The sequence below is a fragment of the Giraffa tippelskirchi genome, chromosome 6, assembly GCF_054371585.1.
Source record: "Giraffa tippelskirchi isolate mGirTip1 chromosome 6, T2T-mGirTip1v1.2.pri, whole genome shotgun sequence".
NCBI lineage: Eukaryota > Metazoa > Chordata > Mammalia > Artiodactyla > Giraffidae > Giraffa > Giraffa tippelskirchi.
Genome location: NC_137280.1, coordinates 53,766,272 through 53,786,256, shown reverse-complemented (window position 1 = coordinate 53,786,256; position 19,985 = coordinate 53,766,272). Strand labels below are relative to the sequence as shown.

The 19,985-nt window shown below is 40.4% G+C and overlaps 1 long non-coding RNA gene across 1 annotated transcript; it reads left to right on the top strand.

Moving 5' to 3' along the window:
• The first annotated feature begins 12,932 nt into the window (after nt 1–12,932).
• LOC145509442 (uncharacterized) lies at nt 12,933–16,705 on the top strand. Its single transcript, XR_014056090.1, has 2 exons — nt 12,933–13,234; nt 13,864–16,705. It is a non-coding gene; the product is annotated as an uncharacterized LOC145509442 (long non-coding RNA).
• The last annotated feature ends 3,280 nt before the right edge of the window (nt 16,706–19,985 follow it).

Genomic DNA, 19,985 nt, shown 5'->3' with positions numbered 1-19,985 from the left:
TTGCATTCCAGGATATCTGGCTCTAGGTGAGTGATCATACTATCGTGATTATGTGGGTCGTGAAGATCTTTTTTGTACGGTTCTTCTGTGTATTCTTGCCACCTCTTCTTAATATCTTCTGCTTCTGTTAGATCCATACCATTTCTGTCCTTTATTGTGCCCATCTTTTCATGAAATGTTTCCTTGGTATCTCTAATTTTCTTGAAGAGATCTCTAGTCTTTCCCATTCTGTTGTTGTCCTCTTTTCTTTGCACTGATCACTGAGGAAGGCTTTCTTATTTCTCCTTGCTATCCTTTGGAACTCTGCATTCAAATGGGTATATCTTTCGTTTTCTCCTTTGCCTTTCCCTTCTCTTCTTTTCACAGCCATTTGTAAGGCCTCCTCAGACAACGATTTTGCCTTCGTGCATTTCTTTTTCTTGGAGATGGTCTTGATCCCTGCTTCCTCTACAATGTCAGGAGCCTCTGTTCATAGTTCTTCAGGCACTCTGTCTATCAGATCTAATCCCTTGAATCTGTTTGTCACTTCCACTGTATAATCGTAAGGGATTTGATTTAGGTCATACCTGAATGATCTAGAAGGGGACGACAGAGGATGAGATGGTTGGATGGCATCACCGACTCGATGGACATGGGTTTGGGTAGACTCCGGGAGTTGGTGATGGACAGAGAGGCCTGGTGTGCTGCAATTCATGGGGTCGCAAAGAGTCGGACACGACTGAGCGACTGAACTGAATGGTCTAGTGGTTTTCCCTACTTTCTTCAGTTTAAGTCTAAATTAGCAATATATATACGTATATCCCTTCCCTCTTGACCCTCCCTCTCACCCTCTTACCCACCCCCTCTTACCCCTCTAGGTCACCATATAGCACCGAGCTGAGCTGCCTGTGCTATACAGCAGCTTCCCAATAGTTATCTATTTTACATATTGTACATCTTCTCACTGCTTTTGCCAATTCTGCAACTCAAAGTTGCATTTGTGTACATTATGAAATATATGGGGCTTTTTAAAGAGTGTTTTAAATGTATGGCCTTTAGCTGCAAGCCACTTGTCATTTTCATCTAGTTATTTTGCAAAGTTCCTTCCTTTAAATCACAGAAGCAAATAAGGAAAATGTAAAAATAAGATGGTTGGCATAGTTCACTCACTTCTCTAGGTGACAGGTACAATGTGACCCTTCCTCACTGTCCCTGGACTTGGGGGCCACACATGGGAGGGGTGAGGCCCACTTGGAATGTGACAGGAGCTGCCTGGTGGGGCTGCAGAGCTGTGATCCTGCCATAAAGGCCGCCCCGGCTACTCGCTGCTGGCTGGATGTGTTCATTCTAGAATGGGGGCCTGGTGTTGCCAGACTAAGGAGCTAGAAATCTGAATTTTCATTGTAACTGCACTATTTTCAAATGTCGGCATCTAATTACAACTTGTAGACACACAAACAGGCCACAAAACTCAGGGCCCAGTCACTATATAAGATTGCATGGGTGTTCAACGTTTGTTACGCGGGCTCTGTGCTGGATGGTCAGTGCCTCCCAGGAAGGACCCTGACAAGCAGCAGGTTGTCTCACTCTTGGAGGGTCACCTGCATCCACTATATTCCGCAAGGAAAGATTATGTCATACCTGCTTTCAGGATATTTCCTGGCTACTTCTGTCTCACTTCCTCCTCATCTGTCCACCAGGAATGCCCCCCAACCCGGGGCTCTTGGTCATCAGCCGCCTTGAGAGGGTCCCACTGCATCCGGGGTGGGGGAGGGGCAGTGCCCAGGGATGAACTTGACCCACCCATGCTTTGTTCTCACTGCCTTTCTCCTCCACACAGTTGCCACCCAAAGCTACCGTCACCCAGTTGTCCTGGAGGAGGGGAACAAACTAAAGAGATTTATAAAGATCTGTCCTCTTTATAAGCTACTTACATGAGTGCCCCCATAGTTCAAAAGAATAAGCACAATGAGAAAGTTAAACCCTCCGTGGAATGGCCTTGCTGTCCCTTCTGTTCTATTCTCAGGAAATCCAAGTTATCAGAGCCTCCCATTCAGGGAAACCCATCCTTTCTTCCATAGGTCCCATCCCTGTTTCTCCTCCCATCAGCCTGCCAGCGGAGGTATGTCATGACCCAAGCGCACATTTCCTGAAGTCTGGATGGTGCTGACAGGTACCATCTGGGGGCCAGTGTGGGTCTGGATGGAGGTGGGTGGGTGCTCATTCATCCAGCTGCTTCTGACTCTGGGCTTCCCCAACAGGTTTCCGAGTCAGCACAAAGCTGCAATGAGGCTTTGTGTGCAATTCAAGCTCCTTGGAGGAAGATGCGTTTTCATCCTGCAGGGTCATTCACAAGGTAAGTATCAAAGCAAACAGTGCACACACATGCACACACACAGGAGGGACAAGCAGTTCTTCTCAGGGGCGATGTGGTCTAATCCACATTAAGGAAGAAAAGCATTTTCCTCATTGGGATAAATCTGTCCAGCTGGCTCCCCGTGGGGAGGGAGGGCTCCCACGCTCAGAGCTGTGCTGTGTCACCTTTGTTCTTCTGCCAGATCTGTTCCTTCCACGTCTACTGGGGGATAAAGAATGGGATTCATTAGAGGCCGCCTACCCATTAACTTCTTAATGCCCATTGCTTTGTTGGAAAAAAACCCAAAAGAGCCTTTGAAATTATTATATTTTCTCCTCCAACTGGGTCAAATTTTTGAGAAGGGCTTCCTGTTATCTTTGTACATAGAGAAAGGTAACCCCCAGGGTTGAAGATAGGGTGGTGGGTCGTTTCTGGGTTGAGTTACTCTAAAAAGCTGAATAGGAAGTCTCCATTAATAGGAAAAGAGCCAAGATTATGAGTGGGAAAAGCTGACATTTTCATCTGCTTTCCTGCTTTTTTTTCCTCACCAGTTTTAGGGTCTGAATTTTTCAGCATTAATAGGACAATAGTTTATGAGAAACTACTGGTACACATTTTACTTGGAACTGAGATTGAAAAGTATATCACACATAAATGTATTTTGCAGCAATAACAAACATAATTTCTTTTCACAAATTATTTCCTTTGCAGTCAATGGGAATTATTTCTGAATCAGACTTTTGCTTTTAAATTTTATACACTTAGAGGTATTTCTATTAACTAAAGAACCATTTTGTTTTTAATTTCAGGGTTTTCTCTCTTGGGTAATTGGGGAGAATTCTGTTTCTATTGACAGAGCAAGCTTTGTGAACTAAATAGTATGATTCAGTGGTACCACAATAATTTTTTTCTCTCATGCATTATTTACATTGGGGCTAGTACAGAGGAGAAATGTGTGTGCTTGGGGTCAGAAAGATGAGTATAAATCCGAGCTCTGCCCTTGTATGCTGGGCGAACTTGAACTATACAATCACTGAAGGTTGGATTTCTCAGGATGCAGTCTCTGAGACAAATATTAGCCTTCAAGTGTTTATTATGGGGAACTCTGAGATGAACAGCTGTGGAAGAGAGGAAGCAGAAATGCACAGCAGAGGGATTGAACATCGAGGTATACCAGATAACTGAAGACGGTCTGCCAACAGTGTTTCCAACAACTGGGACAAGTTCTCACACGAAGATGTGGGTGAGGCATCTCTGTCCATCTCACTAGACTGCTCTGAGCGCTGATGTCCTATAAGCATCTAAGCACCATGTGAAGACTAAATGTGGTGATGACTGTAATCTACGTGACTTAGAGCTTCTTAGCTCATGGAAACACTGACTCTCATTATTATTAGTCCTCACAGAGTTGCAGTTGAGACAGATACTTTGAAAGTGCTAGTTGGTACAGAAATGACAGCCTTCTTTTAATGCTTCTACTTCAAAGAGTGTGTGTTCCTGGCGTATCTTAGAGAAGTTAGAGCTGCAACAACTTCTTGAATACCTGGTATTTTGTTTGCTAAGAGAGAAGCATTCCAAGATAAAGTAGCTTCAGCAAAATCAGGAAGGCAGTGTCATATAAAGACACAGAAATACGGGAGAGTCTCATGGAATCTTTGGACGGGAATTTGGGTGGATATGAGGAGTGACTGGACAGGAAGATGGGAGAGCTTCCTTTGCATCTTCATTTCTGCTATCCAGGGAGCAGCAGCATCACTGGAAACGAACAGGTGGTGCTTCATTCTCCTCTTTCATGCTGCAAATCACCTCCCTTCATTTCTTTGATTTTCCAAGGAGGTAAGCAAGAAACTGACAGCATTCGAGCTTTAGTCTGAGTGGTCTAGCTCCAGTCAGGTGTCCACCCCTGAACCCATTGACGGTGAACGGGGTCACACTGCCATGTGGCATGTTTTGCTCCACACATTGCATGGTTATATGCAAGGTAACAAAGGAATGTCAAGAAAAAGCCATGAAGGTTTTTTTGTTCAAGTTGATAAGTTGTATCTAACTCTTTGCGACCCCATGGACTGCAGCACACCAGGCTCCTCTGTCTTCCAGTGTCTCCTGGAGTTTGCTCAGATTCATGTCCATTGAGTCAGTGATGCTATCTAACCACCTCATCCTCTGCTGCCTCCTTCTCCAGTTGCCTTCAATGTTTCTCAGCATCAGAGTCTTTTTCAATGAGCCAGCTCTTCACGTCAGGTGGCCAAAGTTTTACAGCTTCAGCTTCAGCATCATTTCTGTCATGCAGGTACCAGGCAGATAAAACAGTGGTGGCCACTGAACCTAGAAAGCTGGGGGGAAGTACTTTTTCTTGGATATTAACTTAGGGGAATAAGGACAATGTGGATCTCTGGGGAAACAGAGATCAGAGGGTAATGGGGATTTTTATCTGCTGGCAGAAAGAAGTATTACTACATTTTTTCCTAACTAGATGAGGGGCAAAAGAAGAGCACCAGGGACCCATTGCTCTGGGAAACTCTAATCATTTCATATTACAGGAATTTTCCAGGCAGAAATTGACAGGGATTTCCTCATATTTTTATGTTGCTTTTATGGTCCAAATGTTAGCGGGTTAAATAAAGATATCCAACATCCTGCTCCTAATCCCCTTGACCTTGTACTCACTCATTATTCACAGTGAAGAGATATGAATTTGGTAAGAATATTAGACCCTGAATGGCATCTTTTTGTCCAGAAGGGTTTGGGAACAGAGTGTTCCAATGCAGAAAATGCTTCATCAATTATATGCGATTTTTAAGAAAATGAATACTAAATGATACACATTAAGCATGGTGCACATCCCTCCAAGATATTTTGCATACTCTTTCTGCCAGAATAATCAACTCTGATGAGAACTGGCTCTTCCCGTTGTCATTTTCATTCTGAATAGTTTCTTATGGGAAGCATTCCAGTGCAACAACAGTTTATAAAAAGTGCTTCATAAGCTCTAAAATAGAATTGCTGTCTCAATTGATGTTATACCTCTGCCAGTTCCAAAAGACTCACCTGAATCATTACGTTCACACAAGAGTTGCTGAGGCTAAGTGGAGCTGCTGTATTTTCTGTATTTTCCAGGACTATATAACTATTCTCTTCTCTCTGTTCCATTTTCAGATAGAATGCCACTGTAACAACCCTAATGTCCTTGAAATTGTCAAGACAAAGGGAACATCCAATTCATTAATTTGGGTAAACTTTCTCTTTCCCAATAAGCGGCATGACTCAGCTTAGGTAGGAGTCAAACACACTTGGGTCTGGATTCTGATTAATTCCCTGCTTCTGAACCCACCTGCCAATGAAGGAGACATGAGAAATGCCAGTTTGATCCCTGGGTTGAGAAGATCCTCTGGAGGAGGAAATGGCAACTCACTCCAGTATTCTTGCCTGGAGAATCCCATGGACAGAGGAGAGGTCCATAAGGTCGCAAAGAGTGGGAGACAACTGAAGCGACTTAGCACACATGCTCTGAACAAGTAGCTCTTGGATCAATAAATACCAAAACATCCTCAAAAGCCTCAGCATATTCATCTTCTGAAAACCTTCCTATAAACTTTTTGCCTGCAAACCAGCTCTTTTCTGATAATTGTTTTTTCTGGAAGCCTTCTAAAAAAGAAAAAGTTGGTTCTCTTTTCTCCTTTCCCAGTAGAAAGCAGAAATAGAAAATCAGGTCGAGGTAGAGAATTAAACATCCCCACACATATATCTTACATACTTTATTTTGATTTTGTGCATAGAAAGGACATTTACTTATAATTTTTGAATGAATTGCCAAGGCCATTACTTAGAGTGTGTACCTGGAGGTCCTAGTTCTTCATGGGCTTCTTTTTAGAGGCTTAGATTTACCTATTATGCAGTTGTAATCTATGACTTTCAGTTTCAATGTACCTCCTTCAGTGTTTTTTTCAATTCAATTCAGTTAAGTCGCTCATTCATGTCGGACTCTTTGTGACTTCATGGACTGCAGCACGCCAGGCTTCCCTGTCCATCACCAACTCCTGTAGCTTGCTCAAAGTCATGTCCATCGAGTTGGTGATGCCATCCAACTATCTCATTCTCTGTTGTCCCCTTTTCCTCCTGCCTTCAATCTTTCCCAGAATCACGGTCTTTTCCAGTGAGTCAGTTCTTCTCATGTGGCCAAAGTACTGGAGCTTCAGCTTCAGCATCAGTCCTTCCAGTGAATATTCAGGACTGATTTCCTTTAGAATTGACGGTGTTTTTGCTTTTATTTTAAATACATGTAAACACTTTGATCATTGTAATTTCTTTTCCTTTCAAAGAACAGTAGATAACCTTGATGTTTTAAAACATAGAGGATCCTCTGCTCCATTTATATCAACACATATCTTACGTGCAGTTCATACTGCTTCTTGTACAATGGTTTCAATTTGTTTCCCATTTGTGTGTCCTGAATATATGCATCCACATAACTGTGTCTCTATTTAGACACAGCCGTCTATGGCTCTGAGATTGGCAGTGTCTGCAATATTTCACTTCAAGAATTGACCAGCTGAACCTGGGAGAGTGTCAAGAGTCTCCTCCAGACCACATCTCTCATGATTCTTGTTGTCTCTTCTTTTCCTTTTCTTTAAAAAATGATCACTGGAAAATAACTGAAATTTAACTAGATGAAGGAGATAATAATATCCTGTCCAATTTGATTGCATGGAGCCAAAGTTTTATGTTAAAGGAATGGAGTTCCAAAGCAGGACTTGCAGATGTTAGAGAACCAGAAGAACTGTAGGTTGTACAAGTGAGCACAAGGATTCACAGGGAATCTCGGATTCTTCCCACTTCACACTGACAGTGATGTATTTTGGCATGCTTCCCAGCTGTCCTTAGCTTCAGCTTACTCGTGTGTGTTACAGGTAGCAATGTACAGCCTCTCTCACAGGTTGGTATGAGAGCAAGCATAAGAAGCGGAACCTTAGAATTTTCTAAGAGGAGTAACACAGCTGTCTTTGCCAACTCAGAATCAGCATCATGACTAAATGGGGTGGCGGGAACGGAGGTCCCTCAAAGTCCGTTTGCCAAGAATGCTTGAGGTGGGGGCTGTAAATGGATCTTCTGTGTGTTTCACCAGCTTAACTTTGAGTAAAATTACTAATAATAGTGCCTTGAAGTTTTGATCAATTGCTTCATGCCTAATATGACATGAATTATAAAATTGTGTGCAATCCAGTATCTTAGTAATTCCTGCATTTATCGTGACGTGTTATAATTTACAAAATGTTTGAAAAGCAACTATGTCTAATTTGAATTTCAAACCAGCCTAAAAGGATTTCTATTACATTTGAGAATAAAGAAATTGAGTTTTTTATATTTTTGTCTCATTCATTTAATAAATACTGAAATAACTTCTTACTACATTGTATAAGCAATAGCTGCTCCAGTGTTTTCTAAGAGTATTATTTTGAAGAGACAAAAATGTCTTCCTAGTGCCTCTGTGATTAAACCTTCACCCCGCTACTCACACCTATCATGTTCTAGCAGCTGTATGTAATTTCTGGTTTGATTCTTTGCACAACACTGTACATAATTAAGCATTGGGAAATGCTCCAATGACAATTTGAAGGTGAGGTTTAAAAAGTCTGGAATTCTCTCCTTTAGTCCTCTGCATTTGCTAGATATACACAGTTTTTCTTCCAGTATTCAACTTCATTCAGCAGTTCCAGACAATTCATTTCATGCTTTTGCTTTAGAGTATCATCAGGAATTTATTTTTTTAGTTTCAACTATGCATGCAAATTTTTTGATGCACCACTACTAGCCACATTATTGCAGATGAACTTTATGAAAGGCATGTGTGTTTTCTACTTGCAAATAAATCAGATGAATTTATGTCTGTGTCAATGTAAGGTGATTGTGGACACTGAAGATAAGTGCCTGAAAACTGTGTTACGTGGGGGAAAAGTGCAGCTACAGAAATGCACGAAAAGACATTTACAAGCTTTTAGAAACAGCTGTATTTTGATCATTTATTCACATCTTAGCAAAGGCAATTATAATTTCCAAATGGAAAATGTGATTTTTCATTTTGAAATGTAATTATACTTCATGAAGAAATCTGGAATAATGTTTATTTTAAGGCTCATCTCTATAGGTATTCAAAGAGAATGGTGGCTATTAGATGTGAAAGAGAAATGGAAGACACAGCCCCTCCCTAGGAGCTCTGATCAGGTGGCTTATTTTGTTTGATGGACTATTGTGCCAAAAAGGCAAAAATATTCAGTAACAGCCACTGAGAAGGGACTAAGCAATGGAACTGAAAACCGACAATGTCAATAACAGAAGATTTAAGATTAAATTAAAACATGAACCTTCCAGAATAACAAGAGCGTATTGTTTCCTGGCAATTTACTCACTTGTTTTGTCCTCATATAGGAAAGTAACTGAATCACTTATCAGCAAAAGTCCAATATGGTTCAAGTTCCTGAAGTTTTACATTTCTCTTCCCCTGAAACCAGCAAACCATTTTGAATTCAGTTTAAATAAATGATTTTCATCCTGTGAAAGAAAATCTCCAAGAATAATTTCAGGGACACTTGCCCCATACCTATTACTTGTACTGAGTGTAGATTCACAGAACACACAAGGAAAGTTGGACCAAACCTATAATCTAGTGCAATTGTATTGTTTTAGAGAAAAAGTAGAAGTAAGAGGGGGAGGAAGGAGAGTAGAGAATGAAGAGGACGAGAGGAGAGGAGGAGGGTGGAGAAGGAAGAAGGGGAAGAAAGGTGCAAAGAGACAAATCGAATGATTTTACTGAAAGCAAACAGCACGAGGCAACACCTAGACTAGGGTTTTTCAATCACCAGGCAAAGCATCACAGTGGTGAAATCTTCACTTGTAAGCATGCGTCACACACCATTCACTATTTACTCTATTCTCTATTCACTATTTATTCACTCTATTCACTATTTACTATTTACAAGTGTGTGACCTTGCATAAATTCTAATCTAACTCTACCTCAATTTCCCCCTCTAGCTAATGGGAGCACTATAGTACCTACCGCATGAGATTGTTGAGACGATTAAGTGAAATACTAATAGCATGTGCACAGCATTTAACAGAGAGCATGCTTGTGTGTTTGCATGAGTGCAAAGATCTGTGTTAGCATAGGTCTTATGGTTAATTTCATTACTACCATTTTATCTGGAATGCTGGCTCTCTTAACTTTATAGCTCACATCACAATGTTGTTCTCAAAGCTCAAGCCTCTATTTTCCCAGTCTCATCTTTGATCCAGGATGATGCCACTAGTGGGTTTCCAAGTCAGAAATCTCAGAGCAATTGTTGAGAATGTAAGCTTAAAAAGATATTAATTATCACGTACGGCATCCCTGGGTGGGTTGATCTGAATGTCTGCAGTCTGTTTGAACTCTGACAAAAAAAGGGAAATCAGAGTCATTTTATTTGAATGTGAACTTGCTTTTGAATAACAGACACAGTTAGACTTCTTGTAAAATGTGTCGTGAGAGCCATCCCAGGAGGTTGCAAAGCTGACCCTCCTTCTATCTTGAGATGAAGTTCATTATTTCTTTATTTGTCACACGAGGAGGCCTATTTCAGCTGATTACATGAGGGAACTTTCCAATAGAACTATTCAGGAAAAGAAACAGTCTCCCTCAGGGGAGTGAGCCTCCGGCCCAGTCAAAGCGGGGGCTGAGTGAGCCAAGTGGAAGATTCCGCAGCGGGAATTGGAGCATTGGGTGGGTGGACTGGTAAACAGATGCTGAAATTCTTTCCAGAGCTGAGATTTTTCAGTCTGGAATTATTGCATTAAAACTACTAAAGGTAGGGAATCTTTCCTTTTGCATTTCCTTAACCCTCATGGGGTTATGGTACTTTGTTACAATAATCAAACACAAGCATACTTTTTTTAATAAGGTGAAATTCACATGAAACTTCTCTTGGCCGCTCAGTGCAGCAGGTGAAATCTTAGTTCCCTGACCAGGGATTGAACGCACACCCCCTCCATTGGAAGCTTGGAGTCTTAACCACTGGACCACCAGGGAAGTCCTAACTAGCCATTTTTAAAGTGGGCAATTCACTGGTATTTACTATTTGCACAGCGTTGTACAACCAGCAGCTCTATCTAGATCCAAAACATTTTAATTGCCCCAAAAGGAAAATCCATATCCATTAAACAGTCACTCCCCAATAGCGGTCTCCTCAGCACTTCAAAATCACTAATGTGCTTTCTGTCTCAATGAATTTGCTGATTTTGGGTGTTTAATATAGGCAGAGTTTTGCCATTTGTGAGCTTTTGTGCCTGGCTTCTTTCACTAAGCATAATGTTTTTGAGATTCATTTATGTTGTAGCATGTATCGGTAATAAATTCCTTTTTATAGCTGAATAGTTCAGTTCAGTTCAGTTCAGTTGCTTAGTCATGTCCGACTCTTTGTAACCCCATGGACTGCAGCATGCCAGGCTTCCTTGTCCATCGCCAACTCCTGGAAGTTGCTCAAACTCATGCCCATCGAGTTGGTGATGCCATCCAACCATCTCATTCTCTGCCATCCCCTTCTCTTCCCACCTTCAATCTTTCCAGAATCAGGGTCTTTTCCAGTTAGTCAATTCTTCACATCAGGTGGCCAAAGTGTTGGAGTTTCAGCTTCAGCATCAGTCTTTCCAATGAATATTCAGGACTGATTTCCTTTAGGATGAACTGGTTGGATCTCCTTGCAGTCCAAGGGACTCTCAAGAGTCTTCTCCAACACCACAGTTCAAAAACATCAATTCTTCTGTGCTCAGCTTTCTTTATAGTCCAACTCTCACATTCATACATGACTACTGGAAAAACCATAGCTTTGACTGCTGCTGCTGCTGCTAAGTCGCTTCAGTCGTGTCCGACTCTGTGCGACCCCATAGACGGCAGCCCACCAGGCTCCCCTGTCCTTGGGATTCTCCAGGCAAGAACACTGGAGTGGGTTGCCATTGCCTTCTCCAATGCATGAAAGTGAAAAGTGAAAGTGAAGTTGCTCAGTCGTGTCCGACTCTTCACGACCGCATGGACTGCAGCCTACCAGGCTCCTCTGCCCACAGGATCCTCCAGGCAAGAGTACTGGAGTGGGGTGCCGTTGCCTTAGATGGACCTTTGTTGGCAAAGTAATATCTCTGGTTTTTAATATGCTATCTAGGTTGGTCATAGCTTTTCTTCCGAGGAGCAAGCATCTTTTAATTTTATGGCTGCAGTCACAATCTGCAGTGATTTTGGAGCCCGCAAACATCTCTCACTGTTTCCATTGTTTCCCCATCTATTTGCCATGAAGTGATGGGACCAGATGCCATGATCTTAGTTTTCTGAATGTTGAATTTTAAGCGAACTTTTTCACTCTCCTCTTTCACCTTCATCAAGAGGCTCTTTAGTTCTTTGTTTTCTTCCATAAGGGTGGTGTTATCTGCGTATCTGAGGTTATTGATATTTCTCCCGGCAATCTTGATTCCAGCCTGTGCTTCATTCAGCCCGATTTTTTCATGATGTACTCTGTGTATAAGTTAAATAAGCAGGGAGACAATATACAGCCTTGACGTACTCCTTTCCCAATTTGGAACCAGTCCGTTACTCTATGTTGGGTTCTAACTGTTGCTTCTTGACCTGCACACAGATTTCTCAGGAGGCAGGTAAGGTGGTCTGGTATTCCCATCTCTTGAAGAATTTTCCACAGTTTCTTGTTATCCACACAGTCAAAGGCTTTAGCATAGTCAAGCAGAAGCAGAAGTAGATGTTTTTCTGGGATTCTCTTGCTTTTTCTATGATCCAACGGATGTTGGCAATTTGATCTCTGGTTCCTCTGCCTTTTCTAAATCCAGCTTGAGCATCTGGAATTTCACGGTTCATGTACTGTTGAAGCCTGGCTTGGAGAATTTTAAGCATGACTTTGTTAGTGTGTAAGATGAGTGCAGTTTTGCAGTAGTTTCAAGGATTACCTTTCTTTGGGATTGGAATGAAAATTGACCTTTTCCAGTCCTGTGGCCACTGCTTAGTTTTCCAAATTTGCTGGCATATTGAGTGGAGCACTTTCACAGCATCATCATTTAGGATTTGAACTAGTTCAGCTGGAATTCCATCACCTTCACTAACTTTGTTCATAGTGATGCTTCCTATGGCCCACTTGACTTTGCATTCCAGGATGTCTGGCTCTAGGTGAGTTATCACACCATCATGGTTGTCTGGGTCATTAAGATCTTTTTTGTATCGTTCTGTGTGTTGTTCCCATCTCTTCTTAATATCTTTTGCTTCTGTTAGATCCACACCTTTTTTGTCCTTTATTGTGCCCATCTTTGCATAAAATACAGTAAAGAGTCTGAAATGCTGTACTTGGGTGCAATCTCAAAAATGACAAAATGATCTCTTCTCATTTCCAAGGCAAACCATTCAACATTACAGTAGTCCAAATCTATTCCCCAATCACTAATGTCTAAGAAGCTGAAGTTGATTGGTTCTATGATGACCTAGATGACCTTCTAGAACTAACACCATAAAAAGATGTCCTTTTCATCATAGAGGACTGGAAAGCAAAAGCAGGAAGTCAAGAGATACCTGGAATAACAGGCAAGTTTGGCCTTGAGTACGAAATGAAGCAAGGCAAATTCTAACAGAATTTTGCCAAGAAAACACACTGGTCATAACAAACACCCTCTTCCAACTACACAAGAGACAACTACACATGGACATCACCAGATGGTCAATACTGAAATCAGATTGACTATATTCTTCACAGCCAAAGATGGAGAAGGTCCATAGAGTCAGTAGAAACAAGACAAGGATCTAACTGTGGCTCTGATCATGAACTCCTTATTGCAAAATTCAGACTTAAATTGAAGAAAGTAAGGAAAACTACTAGACCATTCAGGTATGACCTAAATCAAATCCTTTAAGGTTATACAGTGGAAATGACAAATAGATTCAAGGGATTAGATCGGATAGAGTGCCTGAAGAACCATGACGGAGGTTTGTGACATTGTACGGAAGGCAGGGATCAAGATCATCCCCAAGAAAAAGAAGTGCAAAAAGGCAAAATTGTTGTCTGAGGAGGCCTTACAAAAGCTGAGAAAAGAAGAGAAGTGAAAGGCAAAGGAGAAAAGGAAAGATATTTCCATCTAATTGCAGAGTTCCAAAGAAGAGCAAGGAGAGATAAGAAAGCCCTCCTCAAAAAAACAGAGGAAAATGATAGAATGGGAAAGACTAGAGGTCCCTTCAAGAAAATTAGAGATACCAAGGGAACATTTCCTGAAAAGATGGCTGAATAACATTCCATCATCTGTATATAATGCAGTTTATTTGCTCATCCATTGATAGACATTTGGCTATGACAATGGTGCCTCTAAGAACATGCATGTACATGTATTTGAGTACTTGTTTTCATTTTTTGTTGATATATACTTAAAACTGTGTATACTTATAACTGTATATACTTATAACTGTGTCATATGGTAATTCTATGCTTAATCATTTGAGAAAATGCCAAATTATTTTCCACAGCAGCTGAACCAGTTTATATTTCCACCATTGAAGTACAAGAATTTCAAGTTCTTCACATCTTCGCTACGCTTATATTTTCTGATTAAGAAATTAGCCATGTTAGTGGATATGAGGTGGTATCTCATTGTGGTTTTGATTTGCATTTCCCTAATGACTAATGATATTGAGTATCTTTTCATGTGTCTGTGGTTCATTTACATGTCTTCCCTGGAGAAATGCCTATTCAAACTCTTTGCTCATTTTTAAATTGAGTTTGGTCTTTTGTTCTTGAGTTGTAAGAGTTCCTTTTATATTCTGGGTATTAGGTTTTTTAGATACATAATTTTCCCCCATTCTATAGGTTGTCTTTTCATTTTATTGATTGTATGTTTTGATGTACCAAAATTTGATGAAGTCCAATTTATGTGATTATTCTTTTCTTGTTTGTGTTTTTGTTAGCATGTCCCCAAAACCCTTGCCAAAGCTATATTAATAATGATTGACTTCTATGTTTTCTCCTATGTTTTATGGTCTTGTGTGCTGCATGCTCAGTCATGTTCAAATCTTTGTGACTCCATGGCTCCTCTGTCCATGGGATTTCCCAGGCAAGAATACTGGAGTAGGTTGCTATTTCCTACTCCAGGGGATCTTCCTGACTTAGAGATTGAACTTGCATCTCTTGCATCTCTTACATTGGCAGGCAGATTCTTTACCACTGCACCATGTATGGTCTTAGCCTTTATGTTTAAGTCATTGACTCATTTTCAGTTAACTTTTATACACAGTGTACGGTAGGTGTTCAGTCTTTTGCATGTGAATATCCAGTTGTCTTAACACCGTTCGTTGAAAAGTCTATTCTTTCCCCATGGAGTAGTCTTGGCACTCTTGTAAAAAATCAATTGAATATAGAGGGATGGATTTATTTCTGGACTCAAAATTCTATTCCACTGACTTATATATCTTTTACTACTTCCTCAGTGATTGTACTTTGTAGTAAGTTTGAAACTGTGAAGTTTGAGTCCTTCAAATTTGTTGTTCTTTTTCAATATTGTTTTGCCTATTCAGTGCATGCATGCTCAGTCATGTCCGACTCTTTACAACTCCATGGACTGAAGCCCACCAGGCCCCTCTGTCTGTGGGACTCTCCTAGCAAGAATTTTGGAATGGATTGTCATGCCCTCTTCCAGGGGATCTTCCCGACCTAGTGATAAAACCCCAGGTTACCTGCATTGCAGGCAGATTCTTTACCATCTGAGCTACCAGAGAAGCCTCTTGCAATTCCCTATGAATCTGAAGATCAGATTTTCCATATCTGTAAAAAAGGTCATTAGAATTTTGATAAGGAATGCAATGAATCTTTAAATTACTTTGGGTATTACTGCTCTCTTAACAATATTAAGTTTCCCGGTCCACGAACACAGGCTGTCTTTCCATCATATTTAAATCTACTTTTTTTTTTGAACAATGTTTTGCAGTTTTTTGTGTATCAGTCTTTCATTTTCTTGGTTAAATTCATTCTAGGTATTTTATTCTTTTGGATGCTATTGTAAATAGAAATGTTTTCTCAATATACTTTTCAGATTGCCCCCTGTTGGTGTATAGAAACACAGCTGATCTTGTAGTGTGTAATTTTGCTGAATTTATTGGCTTGAGTAATTTTTTCTGTGAATTTCTTGAATTTTCTATGTATAGGATCATGTCTTCTGTGAGTAGAGACAGCTGTACTTCTTCCTTTCCAATTATGATGCCTTTTATCGATTTTTCTTTCCTAATTGGTCTGGATAGAGCTTTCAGCAGAATTTTGAATAGCAGTGGTGAAATTGGGCATCTTTGTCTTGTTCTCGATCTTAGACGAAAAGTTTTCATACTTACACCACTGAGTACGATGTTAGCTGTGGGTGTTTAATTAATGCCTTTTATCATGTTGAAAAGTTTCCTCTATTTCCAGTTTTCTGGGTGTTCGTATTGCGAAAGGGTCTTAGATATTGTCAAATGCTTTTTCTGTGTCAGTTGATATGATCGTGTGGTCTGCTTCTTTATTCTATTAATGTGTTGTATTAATATTACATACATTGATATTTTTATTTTTGCATTCCTGGGATCAACCCCATAGGTCACAGCATATAATCTTCTTGATATGCTGTTGGATTTAGTTTGCCAGTAATTTGTTGAGGACTTTCACATCAATATCTGTAAGGGAGATCAATCTATAGTGTCATTATTTGTGGTGTCTTCCTCTGGCTTTAGCTCTGTCTTCCTCTGGTCATTGACTTCATAGGATGAGTTAAGATGCATCCCCTCTTATGTTTTTTGGAATTGGTTGAGAAGGCTTGGCATTAATTCTTCTTTAAACATTTGTTGGAGTTTAGCGGTGAGGCCATCTGGCCTGGATTTTAGTTTGTTGGGACAATTTCTTCCTTTTATCCTGGAAAATTGTTTGGAAATATTCCTCAAGTATTCTTGATATCTGGGGAAAATAGTCCTTTCTCATTTTCTAGGTTAAACTTTGATGGTCAGCCAGTTCTTTTGAACTACCAACTCAAATCTTGTGGGGTGTTTTGCATTTCATCTTTGCTTTTCTGAAAGAGAGGAGGTCATGATTCAGATTCTTTTATTCACATTTGTAATTTCTTTATCTTCAGGATTAGCAGTCATCTTTATTTTTCTTTGTATTTGGTTTTGTAGGATTTATTGGATTTAACTGCAATATTTTAGACTTTGTCATTCAGTGCTGTATTTCACTATGTAAATGCATCATATAGAATCATTGACTACAGAAGCAATGCACAAGTTCCCTGATATTGCTGTCTTTTTTTTTTTTGCTTTTGTTAAACAATAAATAAAATGCTGCTTTGATCTGTTCCTATCGAGAGATTGTTCATTTACATAGGTGACTCTCCAGATTAATGGATGCTTCAGGTCAGTTCAGTTAAGTTGCTCAGTCATGTCCAACTCTTTGCAACCCCACGAACCGCGGCAAGCCAGGCCTCCCTGTCCATCACCAGCTCCTGGAGTCCACCCAAACCCATGTCCATCTAGTCAGTGATGCCATCCAATCATCTCATCCTCTGTCGTCCCCTTCTCCTCCTGCCCTCAATCTTTCCCAGCATCAGAGTCTTTTCAAATGAGTCAGCTCTTTGCATCAGGTGGCCAAAGTATTGCAGCTTCATCTTCAGCATCAGTCCTTCCACTGAATACCCAGGACTGATCTCCTTTAGGATAGACTGGTTGGATCTCCTTGCAGTCCAAGGGACTCTCAAGAGTCTTCTCCAACACCATAGTTGAAAAGCAATTCTTCGGCTCTCAGCTTTCTTTATAGTCCAACTCTCACATCCATACATGACCACTGGAAAAACAATAGCTTTGACTAGACGGACCTTTGTGGGCAAAGTGATGTCTCTGCTTTTTAATATGCTATCTAGGTTGGTCACAACTTTCCTTCCAAGGAGTAAGTGTCTTTTAATTTCATGGCTGCAGTCACCATCTGCAGTGATTTTGGAGCCCAGAAAAATAAAGTCTGTCTCTGTTTCCACTGTTTCCCCATCTATTTGCCATGAAGTGATGGGACCAGACGCCATGATCTTAGTTTTCTGAATGTTGAGCTTTAAGCCAACTTTTTCACTCTCTTCTTTCACTTTCATCAAGAGGCTCTTTAGTTTTTCACTTCCTGCCATAAAGGTTGTGTCATTTGCACATCTGAGGTAATTGATATTTCTCCTGGCAATCTTGATTCCAGCTTGTGCTTCCTCCAGCCCAGCGTTTCTCATGATGTACTCTGCATATAAGTTAAATAAGCAGGCTGACAATATACAGCCTTGACGTATTCCTTTTCCTATTTGGAACCAGTCTGTTGTTCCATGTCCAGTTCTAACTGTTGCTTCCTGACCTGCATACAGGTTTCTCAAGAGACAGGTCAGGTGGTCTGGTATGCCCATCTCTTTCAGCATTTTCCACAGTTTATTGTGATCCACACAGTCAAAGGCTTCAGCATAGTCAATAAAGCAGAGGCAGATGTTTTTCTGGAACTCTCTTGCTTTTTTGATGATCCAGCAGAAGTTGGAAATTTGATCTCTGGTTCCTCTGTCTTTTCTAAAACCAGCTTGAACATCTAGAAGTTCACGGTTCATGTATTGCTGAAGCCTGGCTTGGAGAATCTTAAGCATTACTTTACTAGCATGTGAGATGAGTGCAATTGTGCAGTAGTTTGAGCATTCTTTCTTCAAATAACAAGAATTCATTAAAAAACAAGTGATGCATAAAAAAGAATTTCCACACAGTTTCTTTGCCTTTGTTAGATATCTCTCTCTGTGTACTAGACACCTCTCGGTCATGTCTGACTCTTTGCAACCCCATGGGCTGTAGCCTGCCAGGCTCCTCTGTCTATGGAATATTCCAGGCAAGAATGCTGGAGAGGGTTGCCATTTTCTTCTACATTGTTAGATACAGTGTATAGATTATAGTTTGATGTTCTTCTTTTTTTAAACTTTTTATTTTTTATTGGGGTATAGCTGATTAACAACATTGTGATAGTTTCAGGGGAACAGAAAAGGAACTCAGCCATACATATACATGTATCCATTCTCCCCCTAGCTCCCCTCCTATTCAGGTTGCCATATAACATGGATCAGAGTTCCCTGTGTTATACAGTAGGTCCTTGTTGGTTATCCATTTTAAGTACAGTAGTGCGTACATGTCCATCTCAAATTCCCTAAATATCCCTTCCCCCCATCCTTCCCTTCAGGCAACCATAAATTCATTCTCTAAGTCCGTGAGTCTGTTTCTGTTTTTTAAATAAGTTCATTTAATCATTTCTTTCTAAATTCTGAGAATAAGGGGTGTCATCCAATATTTTTCCTTACTTGATCACTCAGGAAACATCATCATGAGCTTCATTTTGAGAAAGTGCTAAACTCTAGGCACTTCAGTGTGTAGCCTTCTTCCTGATTTAAGGCTCTTTTTTTTTTCTACCCACATCATAGCTATGATTTCCCTGTTTGTTATACCATCTGTGCATCTGAACTAAAAGCTTTCTACTTTTCTCAATAATAAATAACTATTAGCTTCCCAGCAGTAAGGACAGAGACTAGTAGATTAAATACACTTTGTATTCAAGCAGATAAGTACTTGAAGTACTTTGAGAACAATGGGGCCGTTCTCCTATTCTTAAACAATTGGGCACAGAAGCTTATAAAAAAGTGATTCAAGGCTGATTCTCCCAGAAAAAACAGGGGAAAGAAGCATGTACCTTTTCAAATGCCTACCATATGTCTTACGTACAATGTCCTTTACTCTTCAGCTTGATTCTGTTAACTTTGTATTAATGACCCCATTATAGGTAATGGAACAGAGATTTAGGGAGGATGAGAGACTTGGTCCAAGTAACACATCACAGTTAGTGACAAAATAGGGCTTTTATCTAAATCCTTGAGTTCAACACCTGTGCTCCTTATTTGCATTTAGTCTCTACTCTTTGCTGTCATCACAGGCTGGCTGGTCTGCTACTTCAAAGAGCTCTGTTTATAAGGGGTTATGGCATGAGGTGGGGCTTCCCAGGTGACTCTAGTGGTAAAGAAGCCACCTGCCAATGCAGGAGACATAAGAGACATAAATTCATTCCCTAAGTCAGGAAGATCCCCTTGAGGAGGTCATGGCAACCCACTCCAGTATTCTTGCCTGGAGAATCCCATGGCTAGAGAAGCCTGATGGGCTACAGTCCAAAGGGTCACAAAGAGTTGAACAAGACTGAAGCAACTTAGCATGCACATGCTTGGCAGTAGGCTGGTAGCATTTGGAGAAACTTTTTACAATTTTCCGTATATGAATCTTACTCACTAAATGCCAATAAAATTCCCTTGTGATCAGGACAACCGAGAAATTTCACATACACACTCCACACAAACACACACATGCATATTTTTACCTGCCCTCACTTAGAGCCATTGAAAGACATTAGCCTAATACTTAACTGCAAGAAAGTGAATTTTCAACTTTGGAGCATGTACAGATAGTGTCATCCTTCACAGAAGAACACACTTGAAAAGAAATCAAGCATTAATTGCATTTTGTCAAGGATTTCTACAGACTAGAAAAGATCCTACTTTCAGTTGAAGAGGTGCAAATATTATCATACTGTATTGAATTTT